The 17,723-nt window shown below is 45.6% G+C and overlaps 1 protein-coding gene across 2 annotated transcripts in view; it reads right to left on the bottom strand.

The window, feature by feature from the left end:
* LOC147420741 (protein EI24 homolog) overlaps positions 1-17,723 on the bottom strand; it is a 78,131-nt gene that overhangs the window by 16,818 nt on the left and 43,590 nt on the right. For both annotated transcript variants that reach the window (XM_086504156.1, XM_086504155.1), the window contains exons 2-3: positions 956-1,021; positions 737-856 (exon numbers count right to left, since the gene is read on the bottom strand). The gene's annotated coding sequence lies outside the window, so the exon portion shown is untranslated. The remainder of the gene's footprint in view (positions 1-736; positions 857-955; positions 1,022-17,723) is intronic.

Below are 17,723 nucleotides of genomic sequence, written 5' to 3'. Positions count from 1 at the left end.
CTATGATCAGAGGTGCCTAGGTCTCTTCTTGCTGGAGATCCATAGACTCAGAGAGACTACCCTTAGGAGCAGAGGACCTACACATAGAGGACCCATACACAGGCAGATCACTACTTTTTATAGGGGGACTACTGAGGACAGCTCACCATAGGTTACCCGGTCACACCGTTATTGGGGCATTCTTCTTGATCAAGCTATCTAGCTTGGCTGCTCATAATGCCCGAGGATGCAAGTATCTTCACCCCGTAGATAGGTCTACATCGGAGGCTATAGAGCATCATTGAGCGACATTGAGCACATCCTCCCCGAGAGCTGACCATGGAGGACAATGAGGCCATACTGCAAAGACCCATAAAAGAGTTCATGGGATAATCACCACTGTCTACTTTACCCATTGTGCACCTCATTAGCCCTCATATGATTGTACCCCTCCCCATATGTTTTGAGCTGATGTATTAAGAGATAATGATGTTTATGATGATGAGGATGTAGGTTAGGCTTACATACCTACCCACTCTAGGTACCCTCATTTATTTTTATCTTTATGTTCCCCTGACGTTGTACTAGAGTCAGACATCGACGTAAACTCTTAGTCTTATAGGTCATTTTGGCCGTTTGAAGACATTAATTTCATCTCTCTCTCTCTCTCTCTCTCTCTCTCTCTCTCTCTCTCTCTCTCTCTCTCTCTCTCTCACATGCTCTCATGTAGACATGCAAAAGCAAAGTAAACCCTTACTTGGCAAAGATACAAGAGGTAAGTTTCAATGACGAGAGATCCTTGATGTTGCTTCTCTGCAATAGGAAATGTAAGAATCTGGTGCACGATCGGAGCACTAATCTCTCAATAAAAAAATAACTGCCCAAGAACAAAGAGCGGACAACTTGTGTTATAAACTAATAATATATAAGACACATTTGTTCTCTAGATAAAAAATAATTAAAATCAAAACCTTACATCCCCAGGAAGATAAATCCATTCAGCAAAAAACATTGTATCGTTCTTAAAAACACCTTTTGTGACCTGCCATCAACAAGATACAAAAAATCTTATGGCTTTTGATCTTCAAAGCCCATAAAAATATCACAATCGAGAACAATACAATAGAAATAGCATCCAATATCAAAGTAAACAATCATGCATTGCCCTTAAAACTTCACACCCTTCTTCATGACAATTGGCCAATCATGCCGCTAGGGTACAATTTTTTATAATTTAGAAAGTAAGAATAAATTTAGATAGTATAACTAGCAAGCTACTCCGAGGTGGTGAGTAAACATCAAACACATGACTGTAGTTGAGAAAGTGATAACACCATCACCTCCTTTTGTATGTTTGGCTCCGAACGCCTTAAAAAATGGTGATTCTACTGTAAAATTCTTTACTTCTGATGGCTCTCACGACTCCAAGAACGCTCTCAAGTTCTACAGCAATTTGATGTTATTTTCTGAAACGGCAACTTTAGCAAAGAGTCTAAACTGTACCAGATCGTTTCTTTTCTCAAAGATAGTGCTATGCAATGGTAGGCCGCACATTCTACAGACCTGATCGTCCCAAGACATGAACCAAATTCAAAACTACTTTTTGTGACGACTTCTTGAGGATGGGATTTTTGAGATGGATCTTGAATCTACACGGGCTAACTTTTTATTGCACCGAACCAAAACTCTTGACACATACCTCCACGGTTTTTGGGATGTCTCTCTACCTATCTCTACTTTTTGTGACTACACTTTGGCCGACCAAATCAACTGTTACATGTGGTCTACCTTTTCTATTAAGGGACTACTGTATCCGAAAGAAGGTTCGCACTATGCGTCAATTTGTCTCATGCTTGCATTGGATATCATACTAGAAAGCGTGATTTGGCCTTTGAGAATCCTCCTACATCTCGACGAAACAACTCTTCAAGAGCACCTCCACCATATCCCACTACAACCAGGTCCCAAGACTCCTCTTCTGAATCCGCTTTGTCTCCTGATCAAATGACTGAATATCGTGCCCAAGGAAGATTCTTTGATTGTGGACTCATCGGCCATATTACCTCTTAGAACATTGTGTTCACCTTCCAAATGTCTTTTCAAGGCCCTGCTTACACCCCATGCACATGTACAACTGCCAGACCAGCACTTTACCTGTCTCAGACGTGTTTTAGCCATTTTATTAATTTTAGGATGAGGGTTTTATTTTATTTTTTCCCAGAGAAAATGATCCTTCCATTAGTTAATAAAACTGCTCATAGAGCTACAACCACCTCTACTAGAGAGGGCTACATCAACCATGAGGGAGACTCTCCCAATGAAAAACAACATATGTACAGTGGGAGCTAAATCAAGAGATGGGAGGAGGAAAAAGCCACACAGGTGGGCTGTAGTGCCATCTAGGCTCACCCTAGACCATGGTGAAGAAGGGCCCAGGGCGCCATAGTCGCAAGAACGCCTCTCTGCGCTCCCGCGTGCGGTCGGAGCTGACCTGAAGTCGCTCGAACTGACCCCTGAGAGTATGGATCAACTCCAGCCAAAAGTCACGAACAGTCTCCGCCAGTGGGATAGGGCGAGTCCCGAAGATACGGAAGCAACGGGGCCACCAAATAAACCAGAGTGTCAGGCCACAGACAAGCTCCCAACACACCTCTCTCTTACTGCACCACTCCTTGGGGGTAAGCTCTGTAGCAGGCTGGAGTGTAGGTCGACCCCCCTAGATCACTATCATCCTACTGGTGGAAGATAGCTCAAACTGAAGCGCAAGGCTCGTGAGGGTGGACCAAGTAGCTGCACCCCAAGTGTACTGTCGCGATGTGGAAAGAGCTGGCATCAGCCGAAGAACCCGAAGCCAAACCAGTTGTGCCATGGGGCAGTCCCACAGACAGTAACGCTGACTCGCCAAAGGATGGTCACAAGTTGCACAAGCTGCCGAAAGGCCACTATGTACCAGCCAGCTTCCCATTGCTGTAGCTCTGTGTGCAACTAACCATTGGAACAAAGTGACTCGCCTTGGCTGTCTGGAGTCCCACAAACGCTCCCAAAAGCCTGACAAGAACTCAACTATGAGACCCTGCTCCTACCAATGAAGTGCTGCAGCAGGAGGAGCCTCTCTCCATGCTGCCAGTATGTGACGCCCCAATCGAACAGGTGTATTGAAAGAAAGGGATCCCAGGGTGGTCGGCTGAAGAGAAGGGGTCTCTCCAAAACCACTCTCCAAGGTCCCACTGCACTCGTGTCGGAGGGTAGCTCTCCCAAGCCCGAAGCCTCCAGTGGCCTATCTCGAGATGTTGGATCAGGATCTATGACAGAGGTCCTCCCATAGATGCCCACTACTCGTATCCTCTGAAAACAACACTCTGCAACATGTGGAGCCTCTATTGAGACTCTATGTAGTCGACCCTCGCCTTGGATCTCAAAGAAAATGGGGGGTGCGGACTCCGAGCAAGCACGAACTGCAATGAGGCCCTCCAGTCGCATGAAGGCCTATAACAGAATTGGACACTCCAAGTCAAGAATCTACCGCGATACGACAGGAATTCACTTCAAAACAGTTCACAATTTGATTCGACACCGGCCCGGCAGAGTTTCGTGCCAAGAGGTATTGGCCCCAAAGACTAGCGCCCCTTTCAGTATTTCTTTTTGTATTAAATCTGTTGCACAAAGTACATGGGAGTGGTTGGGTTTCACTCTCAGACTCTGCGTCCAGATGCTCTGAGAAATGGAAGCCCAAACCACAATTTATAGGTTTTACAAGGGATGCCAAAAGCAGAGTCCCAAAAGCTTCTTAAAAATAAAGCATAGCTTCTAAAAGCTTCTCCCAAAAACTTGCATAGGTTTCTCTCTTGCGCAAAAAGCTACAATTCCGTACAGTTGCCGTACGCACTGCCACGTCAGCTTGCTTTTTCCGTAAAATGCGCCGCATTTTCTAAGAGGCTGTACGGCATGCCACGTCAGCAGTCCTCCGCATTTTCCGGGTTCTGCTGCCAGCCTGTGTGTGTGTGTGCTGTCTGTCACAAGGCGGGCACCATGTGCCAGTAGAAAAGAACAGATTGAACAGACTTTTAGCACTTCAATAACAACTGAACTGAAAGAGAGAGACGACACGTGACACGGAGTGGCGGAATTCCACCCTAGAGAGTATTGGCCCCAAACCTGGGCGCCCCTTTCGGTATTTCTTTATATTGCATCATCAAAGTACAAGCCGGTACTTCAGACTCTGCACCTTCTCCATGAAGCATGCCAAAGAATGAGCCCTAGCCTCATATTTAAAGGCCCTTGGCCTAAAAAGCAGTTTACATGAAAAGCTTTCAAAATCAAAAGCTTTTGGTCCAAAAAGCAGTTTACATGAAAAGCTTTCAAACTCAAAAGCTTCTGGTCCAAAAAGCAGTTTACATGAAAAGCTTTCAAACTCAAAAGCTTCTGGTCCAAAAAGCAGTTTACATGAAAAGCTTTCAAACTCAAAAGCTTCTGGTCCAAAAAGCAATGCCAAAAGCTACCAGTGTAAATCACAGAAATCCGTACAGCCTGCCACGTCATCATGCCAACGCAATTTTCGAAAATCAGCCACGTTCTTGCAGTTTTAGGGTTAGGGTTTCCAGAATTAGGGTTTGCAGGTTTTAGGGTTAGGGTTTTCAGAATTAGGGTTTCAGCAATTAGGGTTTCTGGCAGAAATTAGGGTTAGGGTTTTCTGCTCTCGGACAACCACGTCATCACTTTGTGACACTTCTTCTGTTGCTTGTTCTTCTTAGGGTTTAGGCCCCTCGGCCGGTAGCTCTGTTCTTCAATAGGTCGACACGTCAGTAGTTTGTTACATCTCCCCTTCTTGAAAGAGAGTAATTGTCCGTGATTACAACATATCTGCAAAACAACTCAAGTTAGTTCAAAAATTTCCGAGGGTCATTCTGAGGGACATTCCGAGGGACAATCAGTTTGCTCTTTTTATTAAGGAGTTAGCTTCTCCTTTCTACTCTTTTGATCAAGGAGTTAGCTTCTCCTTTCTGCTCTTTTGATCAAGGAGTTAGCTTCTCCTTTCTGCTTTTTTGATCAAGGAGTTAGCTTCTCCTTTCGTCCAAATCGGAACTCTTGATATTCCGGCGTAGTAAAATTAGCCATCACACCCAGACTGTACTGATCTTCCACGGGTGTCTTGATGCACTAAAATTACATACCCAGGCAATCTCACCCAATTAGGAATATTCAGTAATTGACACATCACAATGCAACACAAATGCTCACATATGCATGTTACAAGACACAACAAATAGCGCCGTTGAGCACTCCCCCGAGACAAACGGTCTGCGGTATGAAGCTACTCAACGACTACCTCGTCACTCCTCCCGCAAATAACCTAAAAAGGTCCGGGCCATGAGCTCAGAGGACTGTACAACCAAACGCTCCCCAGACCGCAGTCTGCGTCACTTGGAGGTTCAACCATACAACCAAACGCTCCCCAGACCGCAGTCTGCATCGCTTGGATGTTCAAGCATACAACCAAACGCTCCCCAGGCATCGGCCTGCGTCGTTCAGAGGTTTTCTAGCATACAACGAAACGCTCCCCAGGCATCGGCCTACGTCGTTCCGAGGTTCAAACAATACCAAAACAGTATTTCTTACTTCTCCACCCGGGAGTAAAAATCACCAATCAATGAAACCAGTATTGAAACCAGAGTCAAACATTTCAAATCGGCACCAAAACAGGTTCAAAACAGATACCATCCATTTCAGACAGATTCCAAACAGGATCACCAAACAAGATCAAACAGAACTCAAACTTAAAAAGAAATTTCGACATCAGTCGAGCTCGAAAAGTCGACTGACTTTCCATCCTCAAACCTGCACCAAAAATTAGGGTTAGGTTCGTTCCATAAGGTCGTTGCCGAGCACAGCATGGTCCATCAGCTCTTGGACAAACAGTGTTTCTTTGATGGCGATGGTAGTCCCAAAATAGCAATCGCACTGGACCTCCAAGGTCATCTGCTCGTGAAGAGACATCTACTGGGAGATGTCAAGAAACTTCGAGTTATAATCTGCTAGGGTTTCCATGGCAAGCATTTCAGGATACCCCACTCTGCCAGAAGTTGCACTCTGAAGTAAGATGTCAGAAACCATATAACTTCGGATTAATTTTTAATTTTTTTTCTTGAAAGCTTGCCAAGTACTTGGAGTATGCTGCTTGGTAGCTGTAGACATCAATATCTGCATGGCACTGCTTCTGAGAAAAACAGTGACTTAAAACAAATCTGGATCCTTCTCTTGCAAGTGATCTTAATTGGCTTATGCCCTGTAAGACACTGCGGTGAAGACGGGAGCGCGCCCGATGCGCGATGAAGTAAGGGTGGGAGTGGCTAGTAAGTCCGGGTAGGAGGGCCAAGATACCTCCAATCAAATTCCAATAGCTCTATCTGCTCTTTTGTTGGAGGGCGAAGATACCTCCAATCAGATTCCAATAGCTTTGTCTGCTCTTTTGTAGGACCGGTACGCTTTCAGAAAAGCACACGCCTGATGCTCTGATACCACTGTCACAAGGCGGGCACCACGTGCCAATAGAAAAGAACAAATTGAACAGACTTTTAGCACTTCAATAACAACTGAACTGAAAGAGAGAGACGACACGTGACACGAAGTGGCGGAATTCCACCCCAGAGAGTATGGGCCCCAAACCTTGGCGCCCCTTTCGGTATTTCTTTATATTGCATCATCAAAGTACAAGCCGGTACTCTAGACTCTGCACCTTCTCCATGAAGCATGCCAGAGAATGAGCCCTAGCCTCATATTTAAAGGCCCTTGGCCTAAAAAGCAGTTTACATGAAAAGCTTTCAAAATCAAAAGCTTTTGGTCCAAAAAGCAGTTTACATGAAAAGCTTTCAAACTCAAAAGCTTCTGGTCCAAAAAGCAGTTTACATAAAAAGCTTTCAAACTCAAAAGCTTCTGGTCCAAAAAGCAATGCCAAAAGCTGCCAACGTAAATCATGGAAATCCGTACAGCTTGCCACGTCATCATGCTAGCGCAATTTTCGGAAATCAGCCACGCTGTTGCAGTTTTAGGGTTAGGGTTTCAAGAATTAGGGTTTGCAAGTTTTAGGGTTAGGGTTTTCAGAATTAGGGTTTCAGCAGTTAGGGTTTCAGCAATTAGGGCTTCTGGCAGAAATTAGGGTTAGGGTTTTCTGCTCTCGGACAACCACGTCATCACTTTGTGACACTTCTTCTGTTGCTTGTTCTTCTTAGGGTTTAGGCCCCTCGGTCGGTAGCTCCGTTCTTCAATAGGTCGACACGTTAGCAGTTTGTTACTTGTCCACTGGCCACTAGCCACGCCACGTCACCGGTTTGTCACATAGTGTCCAAAACGCGCCTCATTTTTCGGGAGGCCGTACGGCATGCCACGTCAGCAGTCCTCCGCGTTTTCCGGGTTCTGCCACCAGCCAGGCTATGTGTATGTGTGTTGTCCACTGGCCACTAGCCACGCCACGTCATCGGTTTGTGACATACCCCCCTCTTGAAATTATTGTAATCGCCCTCGATTACGCCTACAAAACAGACAAAGACCATAAACTGTCTTAGCAAACACTAATTGTTAGTACCGACGCACTAGGAACACACATCTAGCACATGTACCAATCGACACTCACATCATACGACATCAAAGGACATCACTTGGCATCACTGGACACATGACAAATCACATTCAAAATTCATTCGAACCTCACACCATATTTATCGGCAACGTATTAGCAATCGCATCTAGATCCACTCGGGAATCGGGACCTTATAGATGCCCAATTGACTAATCCTTATTGCAACCATGTCTATCGAGATCGTTCAGACCGAAATGCTGCAGTTATTTCGTCTATCAGTTCTTAGTTCCTGCACTTAAACAAGTCGAGAACAAGTCAGTGTCGGGAATTTCAGTTCATAAAGTCATTACAGCAAAATACTGTCAGCTCACAGTATCCCTGAAACTCAAAGAGACATCAGTGACTTTAGTATCATAATCGAGGCAATCTGTTGACAAAGGAGCGGAGTGACTCCCCTCTTGTGCATACCCGCTGTTAGGTGCAGCGGAATGATTGTTTGCGCTTTGCTCAAAATGAGTGCTCCGAACTGTGCTCAAGGTTTCTTTTGTTCTTATGGAAGGTAGAGCCTTCCGTTCTTAATGGAAAGCGCTATGATCACGAACAAAGTGAATGGACAATGTGCGTGCAAGTGTCTGAGACTGAGAGATAGAGAGAGAAGAGAGATACGACACCAGAGACGTTGTAAAACCCTCCTCCGAAGGCCCCACTCTCGTCGGCGAGAGTGGTCTACTTATGATTGCACAAACTAGTACAAATGGAATGCATGAGACTGATGCGGGTCTAGGCTATGTCGACGATGACGACGGTGATGACGAAGTTGACTTTAGGGCTGAAATCTGTGGTCTTCTATTTGCTGAATTTCGGGACTGTTTCGGTGGCTGAAAATGATTGTATTGGCTGCGTTTTCTATGGCTGAAAATGGGGGTTCTTCTGCAACCAATGGGCTGAGTCTACTACGTTTCATCTGCTGCTGAATCTGCGTTTTTGAATGCTGAGAATCTGCGTTTTTTTGTGGCTGTCTTCGAATGCTGAAAACGCTAATCTGTAGTAGGTCTGGGCTGCGTTTTCATGGCTGAAAAACGCTATCTGTCTGCAGGTGTTCCTAGCGTTAGTAAAACGCTGAAAAGGGGTTGTTGGTCGTGGGGAAAAACGCCAAGATTGTTGGCGACGACTGCTTGTGGAAACGCCAAGGGGGGGGGAGAGGTATGGCGCTTATGCTTGGATGGGGATGGCTCACCAAGGGATTGCTTGGGGAGGTCTTGTTGAGAGAGGGAGGGAGTACCTGTTGCTTGGGAAAGCCTGCTGTGCTCCTTGCTCATCTGCCCTATTGTGCTAACTTGGGTTTACTTATATATTAACTTGGCAAAATTGCCCTACCTACTTTTGTTGGAAATTCACTTAAAAATAATAAGTGAAAATACCAAAAATAGGGAAAATAGGCTAAATGCACTGGAAAATTCCCCTGACTGAATCTGATGGATTCTGAAGGGGATACTGATGATCATGCTATGTGCAACCAGAGGATATGCATCTACACTCAGTGACTAGGCATGCACGGTCTACGAATAGACTCACAAAAATGCCAGATCACTGCTAATCTAGACTTGACTGGACTGACTGAACCCTGATCATGCTGTAGCTTGTCCACGGACACATAGGGTTGGATGTGTCACGTGACACCCGCTGCACCAAATTCCGCCCAAGCTGAGTTCGGGGTTCCATTTAGAATAGACTAAGCTAATCCAAATGCTTCAAGGTAAAGATTCACAATCTGAGGAGTATCTGCTAGGTCCTCTTCCTCCATCCACTTCGCATCCAATGCGGGATAGTTCTTGAATTTAACCAAGAACCTTCTTATCACTTTACCCTTTTATCTTTCTGTCTTTATGTGCCAATATCTGCTCTGGAACAAGGATTTCCTCGTTTTCTTCCACTTCGGGTTGCTCATCAGGCTCCCTATCTTCGAGCACATCGCCTTTAAAAGGCTTCAAGAGACTCACATGAAAGGCATTGTGAATTCTCCAAGTATCGGGCAGCTTCAATCTAAACAAGACATCATTTATCACATCGCCTTCAAAAGGCTTCAAGAGACTCACATGAAAGGCATTGTGACTTCTCTAAGTATCGGACAACTTCAATCTAAACAAGACATCATTTATCTTTTCTGAAATCTGGAAAGGTCCGTAGTATCGTATACTAAGCTTTCGAAAAAGCCTCTCTATTCCCTTTTTCTTTCTTAGGCGTGTCTTCTCAAAACATAAGAGCACCCAATCGTTCTCCTTCAATTTCAAATCGCGACGATGGTGATCTACTACCTTTTTTTGTCTTTCTTGTGATTTCTGTAAAGCCTCGCGGACGTTGGCAAAAGCCATGTCCAAGTCACGCGTGTACTCGTCGGCTTCAAAAATCTTATCTTTCGTGCTTAGGAAGGGTGGAACCTTCATAGCACCTTCAATAATCTCAAATGGCGCCTTCCCCGTCAAAGAGTGTATCGTGTTATTGTCGGCAAATTCCACCAAAGGTAAATAGTTTTCCCATTGAGTCTTCTAATCCGAGATGTTAAGACTTCAAAAAATCTAGTGTCACAAAACGGGAGCGTACACGAGCACTTAGAAAATCTGAAAATTATAATTCTTTGAAAACATGAGAGAAGGGAGAAGATCGACACAGTATTGGGGACCAGAAGATGGGATGGTCCCCCCCCGTTAAGAGTATTCTTTTATTCAGGGAGAATTCTTATACAAGCGCGAGAACCCGAGGAAACCCCTCCGTTCTGTAGTCTTAGACCCGAAGGTCGTGCTTTCCCGTAAAGGGCTTGGGCACAAGGCCGTTCCTTCCCGTGAGGGACTTAGGCGCGAAGCCGTACTTTCCCGTAAGGGACTTAGGCGTGAAGCCGTACTTCCTGTGAAGGGCCTTCCCGTGAGACGGGAGGTTCCTGCAAAACAAACCACACAAAGCAATAATTCTCAATGTGTATCAACACCTTATACCTGTCGCTCCTTGCTCGGAAAAGCGACCTCCGTACTCAGTCGTCACACGAACACTTGCCGTTTCCGTCGCCAACCTCTGCTCCAGAATCCCAGCGCTAGCACTTTCTGCTGCTCCCGGCCTCTCCAAAAACTGAACGCTTGCTGCCCTTTTATAGGCCTTGGCACACGGCGGGAATAGCAGCCGAAAAAGCAGAGCCCTGGCACCCTAGAGAGAGAGGAGAGAAGAATCGCTGATTCTAGCGCTTTCTAGAGAGAGGAGAGAGAGAGATCGCAGATTTCAGCCCATGCGTAGGTTTTTAGCGCTGGATTTTTAGAGCCTTGCTTTATTTTATTAATAAAAGGGCTGGTCACTTAAAAGTGACCGGCCACTTAATAAAGTAAAGTGTGAACCTGTTCAAACTTTAAAAACTCACTCAGTTAGTAAAAACCATGCTACACGAACACATTCCAGGCGTCCCCGGGTGCAGAACACGGCATAGATGCAATGCAAACACTGACTCCTCGCGGGAAAACATCTGCCCTCCCGCGAATGTTCCTGCTTTTCGTAAAAAGCTTCATTGAACCCATCTTTATTCTTGTGCTTGCGTTCTTACGCGTATTTTCTTACTCAGTTCGGATTTCCTCCTTAGCCTACGGGATGCCCCCTTACTGATGCACCCGTCACCCATCATGTGACCCATAAGAGGCACTCGTAACCCGGCCCTTTCCACCGAACTTACGGAAACTCCTTCGCGATGTTTACCGTCACCCATCAAATGACACATCAGAGTTGTCCGTTCCTGATGGCAGTTCCTGTAGCTACAATCTTTTTAACAGTTCTTAGTGCACATAATAAAATATCCTAAAAAAGAGATTTAATCATTAAAAATAAGAAAATAGTCCAATTAGCAACATCCCTCTGGGTTCTAAACAGTTGACCTCAACTGTAGTGCTTGGACATATACCTCCAGTATCTCGGGATAAGCTGCTAATTCCTCCTGCGTCATCCACTGAGCATCTAGATTCGAATAGTTCTTTAACTTAACCAAATACTTCCGTGTTATCTTTCCGGATTTGAGAGACCGCTCCTGATGACTTACTATCTGCTCCGGTTGGAGTATTTCTTCTGTTTCCTCAACCTTAGGAGGTTCCTCAACGCTAGGCTAGCTCGGAGGCGGTCCTACATACGGCCGGAGTAAACTAACATGGAAAGCATTATGGATCTTCCAACTAGGCGGTAGCTCTAATCGGAAAGCGACATCATGCATTGGTTGTCAACCCCTCGAATGCCGATCTGGATGTAACCGGTGTGCCAAGCTGAGCCGGTGTGAGGCACAATCGTTCCGCAATATCCAGGGAGATGAAGTTATCCGTGGATCCTGGATCGTAAAGAATCAGTACTCGCTGGTTGTTCAAAGACCCCCAGCCCTTCAGAAGTTGACGCTTCCCTTTCTCCGTTTCTGTGTTTCCTTGAACATCTGGAATTGAGTTCGAGCTTGGTGGTGCTGGTTCCTTCCTTGCTTTCTCTTGCCTTGTAGAGGCTTGTTCTTGCCGTTGCTGCTTTAGCGGGCAATCTGGTTTCATATGTCCTTTCTCGCCACAGTAGAAGCATCTTCCTTCCTCTCTGAAAGTTTGAAGTTGAGTAGGAGAAAGATACTTAGTTCGCTTGCCAGTGTCCTCTGGCTTCTTAGAATGATCATCGTCCCTAGATGGAGGACGTTTTCTTCCTTGGCCCCCATGATCATCGTAGACCCCTCTTTGTCTTGCACGGTAAGTGCTATGTTCCATTTTTCTGGGCGTCCCAGTTGAGTGCAAATCCTCAGCAATGATTGCTGACTCCATCATCCTCTGAAGAGTATCATGCGGATACACTTTCATACTCTTTCGAAACTGCGGTTGGAGACCCGCTTCGAACTTTCATTTCTTTTCCTCGTCGGCAATCTTCATGAAGGGAGTGACCTTCAGAAGAACCGACCAATACTTGTCCACATAAGTCGTTACTCTTTCATGTTCCTTCTGGGCAAGCCAGTCCCATTCCTTCCGTATGTCCAGTTCGAAGTCAGGCGGAAGAAATTGCTCATAAAATTCAGATTTGAAGCTCTCCCAAGTTCTGGCCTGAGAACCTTCCAGAATCTTGGCTAACCACCAATTACTTGCCGTTTCCTTGAGGTGCATCCCTACATGGCGTAATTTGGATCTTTCTGTGAAGTGCCCATTGGTAAAGGCGACTTCAAACTGCCTGATGAAGGACAGTGCTTTGGAGATGTCTCTCCGTCCGTTGTAGGTTTCGAACTTGATATCCTTGTCGCCCGATTTGAAGACTCTCATGCGATGTTGAGACTTGCGACCATGCTTCTTGAATCGAGGCTTGTCTTTAGATTGATGTAGGGTAGTCGTAGTAGCGGCTTCCTTCTTCTGACGAGATGATCGAGAAGTAGAAGTATAATCAGGAGAATAGGATGGAGATGAGATAGAGATGTCCTTGCTCTCGTCTAGCAAAGAGAGCGCTTTTTCCTGGCCTTTCCTTGGAGAAGGCCGTTCATTCCGATCCGTAGATCCTTTGTGCACCTCGGCACGTTCTTCTTCTCTTGCCTCCTGTGGTCTCACGCCAACAGTGTTGTCTGGATGCTTGGCTGCATCAGTTCGATTCGTTTTCTTCATTCCGCACAAAAGCTTTTGGACGTCTGGCAAGAGTAAGATTTGTTGCAACTCCGCACGCTGAGCTTGCACTTGTTGAAGCTCCTCTTCAACGCTTCTCCCTTGGCTCGACATGGTTCTTCACGTTCTTCCCGGAATCGTCCTTCTTTGCAGAGAAAAAGAGGAGTCCGAGCTCTGATACCACTGTCACAAAACGGGAGCGTACACGAGCACTTAGAAAATCTGAAAATTATAATTCTTTGAAAACATGAGAGAAGGGAGAAGATCGACACAGTATTGGGGACCAGAAGATGGGCTGGTCCCCCCCCCGTTAAGAGTATTCTTTTATTCAGGGAGAATTCTTATACAAGCACGAGAACCCGAGGAAACCCCTCCGTTCTATAGTCTTAGACCCGAAGGTCGTGCTTTTCCCGTAAACGGCTTGGGCTCAAGGCCGTTCCTTCCCATGAGGGACTTAGGCGCGAAGCCGTACTTTCCCGTAAGGGACTTAGGCGTGAAGCCGTACTTCCCGTGAAGGGCCTTCCCGTGAGACGAGAGGTTCCTGCAAAACAAACCACACAAAGCAATAATTCTCAATGCGTATCAACACCTTATACCTGTCGCTCCTTGCTTGGAAAAGCGACCTCCGTACTCAGTCGTCACACGAACACTTGCCGTTTCCATCGCCAACCTCTGCTCCAGAATCCCAGAAAGTGCTGCTCCCGGCCTCTCCAAAAATTGAACGCTTGCTGCCCTTTTATAGGCCTTGGCACCCGGCGGGAATAGCAGCCAAAAAAGCAGAGCCCTGGCGCCCTAGAGAGAGGAGAGAAGAATCGATGATTCTGGCGCTTTCTAGAGAGAGGAGAGAGAGAGAGAGAGAGAGAGAGAGAGAGAGATCGCAGATTTCAGCCCATGCGTAGGTTTTTAGCGCTGGATTTTTAGAGCCTTGCTTTATTTTATTAATAAAAGGGCTGGTCACTTAAAAGTGACCGGCCACTTAATAAAGTAAAGTGTAAACCTGTTCAAACTTTAAAAACTCACTCAGTTAGTCAAAACCATGCTACACGAACACATTCCAGGCGTCCCCGGGTGCAGAACACGACACAGATGCAATGCACACACTGACTCCTCGCGGGAAAACATCTGCCCTCCCGCGAATGTTTCTGCTTTTCGTAAAAAGCTTCATTGAACCCATCTTTATTCTTGTGCTTGCGTTCTTACGCGTATTTTCTTACTCAGTTCGGATTTCCTCCTTAGCCTACGCGATGCCCCCTTACTGATGCACCCGTCACCCATCATGTGACGCATCAGAGGCACTCGTAACCCGGCCCTTTCCACCGAACTTACGGAAACTCCTTCGCGATGTTTACCGTTCAGAGCGGGATGGAAACACACAAAACGCCGCTTTAACGACCCGACACACACTCTTGGAAAGATACACACACACTATGGGACACCACTCGGCTTACACAACACACCTGGCCGAGACAGGGAACACACCTATGGAGTGAGAGGAGAGAGACTATCCGTTTGCCCACTCCACACAGAGACACACACACACACACACCCAAAAAACTCAGCTCAAAAGAGGAGAATTTTTTATGTTTAGATACAACAGAGCTTGAATGGAGCAAAAAGCTCACATAATATGGGTAAAATAAGCCAGATACAATCACAAACTGGAGAAGAAGCTTCGATCATAGGAGAAACTTACACAGCCAAAACAGCAGAAAAAGAGTGAGGAATTTGGCAAAATGGACAACGCCATCGCGTCCGGAACGGCCCAAAACCCCAGTCTACAATGTCAAAGTGCTCAAATCCGACCTCATATGAGCAGTTTACGGCCAAAACAGGCTCCAAAAACCCCAAAAACACACCTGCGGCTGTTCCTCCTCTCTTCTCCACGTTTTTTTTGGTCTTCTCTCAGTTTTTTCAGTTCCCACACTTAGCTTTATTAGTTGGGCACCCGTGGCCTTTTAGATAACCTCAAACGGACCCCGAACAGGCCAAAAACTGACCTCGCAGTGCATAGTTGTCACCTTATTGCATCATCCGCACACCTGGCACTCATTTCTTTTCAATAATGCGTCTCGCAACCACGTGAAGTGGCCCCAAAAAGTGGTCCTAATGATGACCTTTCTGCATAACTCTCACAAGAAAACACCCACGTTGTATCCGTACTTCTCCGCGCGCAAGTATTGAACCCATTCGTCGTCCTGACGCCACTAGATGCCATCTGACGCACCTGCTTACCTCATGTCGTCTGCCCGCGGATAGCTTCCTCGAGAAGTTTTACGCGCTACCAACTCCTCCTTATTGTAGAAAAAACACACTGGTACTGGTAATAGTGAAAATCGTTGCACTATGTACACCCTGTCCTACCTGTACACATGTGGGCCCCACGTCACCCCCTGGCTATGGAAATTGGGTAATCCTTTATTCGATGCACCATGCATGTGTATGTACATATACGCAATCCCTTGCTCAAAAAAACTCCTGACATAATTTGCCCATCCCCTAGTCTGCTAGATCATTCATGATCAGTAGCATCAAAGAGAGATATGAGACTCGCCGCATCACAGGTCTCCTCATCCTTCACCAACATTGCTGTCTCCACAGACAGCTCATCTTGCTCCACCATCATTAACCTGGCATGATATAATTTAAGACGCAATCCATTTACCCTTGACTTATGTAGAATCCCATCCAGGTTAGCCAACTGATATGTACCATTTGGAAAACACTCCACTACCTTGAAAGGGCCTTCCCACTTAATCTGAAACTTCTTTTGGAAGGTGTTGTCCAGCTTACTGTTGTAACGCAAAACTAAACGCAAAACTAAGTCATGCTTCTTGATACCCTTACTTTTGACCTTTTCATTTATCTTTGTCAAAGCCTTATCCTGCATCTGCCCATAATGCTCCAATGCGCTCATCCTATCCAACTGAACCTCCTGTAACTGTAAGAGCCTCTCTTTGAATGCATTACTAGACGGCCCAAGTAGCTTCTCTAGCATCTTTACTGCAGGCAACTCTACTTCCACAGGCAATAGTGCTTCCTTTCCATATACCAAATGAAATGGAGTAAACCCTGTACCTGTCTTCACCGAAGTACGGTAAGCCCATAATGCACTAGGCAATTCCAAATCCCAATTCTTTCCTTGGTGCTCTGTCACTTTCGAAAGAATCTGTACCAACTCACCATTGAATCTTTCATTTAAGCCATTACACTGTGGGTAATAAAGAGTGGTATGCTGGTGCCTAATCTTCATCTTTGCGCATAAGAAGTCTAACAGTTTAGCTCTAAATCCTGGCCCCTTATCTGAAAGTAGCTCTAATGGCACCCCAAACTTGCAACATATTTCATCATACACAAATTTTGCCACATCCTTTGCAGTGATCTGTTTTACTGCTATAGCCTCTGCCCATCTAGAGAGATAGTCCACTGCCGTCAAAATATAGCTTTTGCCCCTGCTTGTGATAGGTAACGGGCCTATTGCATCAATCCCCCACTTTTCAAACACATCAAACGCCATAATGGTTTTTCGTAGCTCTGGCTTCAACACTCTCTTCCCAAATGCTTGACACCTATTGCAAGACCTACACCAATGGTGAACATCCTTGTGCAAACTAGGCCATACATACCCCTCTTGCAAAATCTTATGCAAGGTGATCTTTAGAGCAAAATGGCCACCACATGCGCCTTCATGATTCTCTTCCAACACTCTATAAAGCTCCTCTCGCCAAGGTACACGTCTCAACACGAGATCAACCCCTTTCATGTATAAGACATCACCAATCAATTTGTAACTGTATGCTCTACGCACAAAACCATACTTCTTAGACTTCTGAATCTCCTTTGGAATAATTCCTGTTAGCAAAAACTCCTCTTCTTGAGCCAAACTTTCCCGGCCATGATAAAGAGGTAAAGTGGTCCTCAACACAAATAGCTCCCCAATCATGCCTTGAGCTGCTTCATGTGCCTCTCCATTTAGAGCACGTTCAATGTGTCTAATGCTCCATGCTTCGAACTTTTTTAACAGGCCTTTAATTCTGAAGCACATTTCCTTCAATGAGGTGTTCTTGCTCTTCCACACACCCAGCACTTGCTTCACCACTAACAAGGCATCACCTTTTATGCTCAACCTTCGAACCCCATGCTTCAAACAAATGTATAATCCGGCTTCCAGAGTAGCATATTCAGCCTCATTGTTACTATGAGCATCCAATTTGAACCCTCTCTTGCATACTAGCTTCCCCTCTGGATCATAAAGTGCTATACCCCCTGAAGCCGCATCATGGCTCTTTCTGTATGAACCATCAAAGAACAACACATGTGCATTGCTGATCTGCGGCACTTCTTCAACTACCTTTCTCACCACCTCTTCCTTAACAATAAGGGGATTCTCCTTGTAGGTCAACAAATCAGCTAGGGTAGCCCTTGTACTATCTTCCACTAGAAAAGAGAACTTAAACTCTTGCAGCTCAATTACCCATTTTTTCACCACATTTGACATATTAGTGCCATTAATTAACTGTGGCAAAAAGGCATAACTCGTCAAGAAA

Source organism: Adiantum capillus-veneris, chromosome 28 (assembly GCF_014529385.1).
Source record: "Adiantum capillus-veneris isolate H3 chromosome 28, ASM1452938v2, whole genome shotgun sequence".
Classification (NCBI taxonomy): Eukaryota; Viridiplantae; Streptophyta; class Polypodiopsida; order Polypodiales; family Pteridaceae; genus Adiantum; species Adiantum capillus-veneris.
The sequence above is the reverse complement of the archived record's forward strand: the minus strand, read 5'-3'. Positions and strand labels throughout refer to the sequence as shown.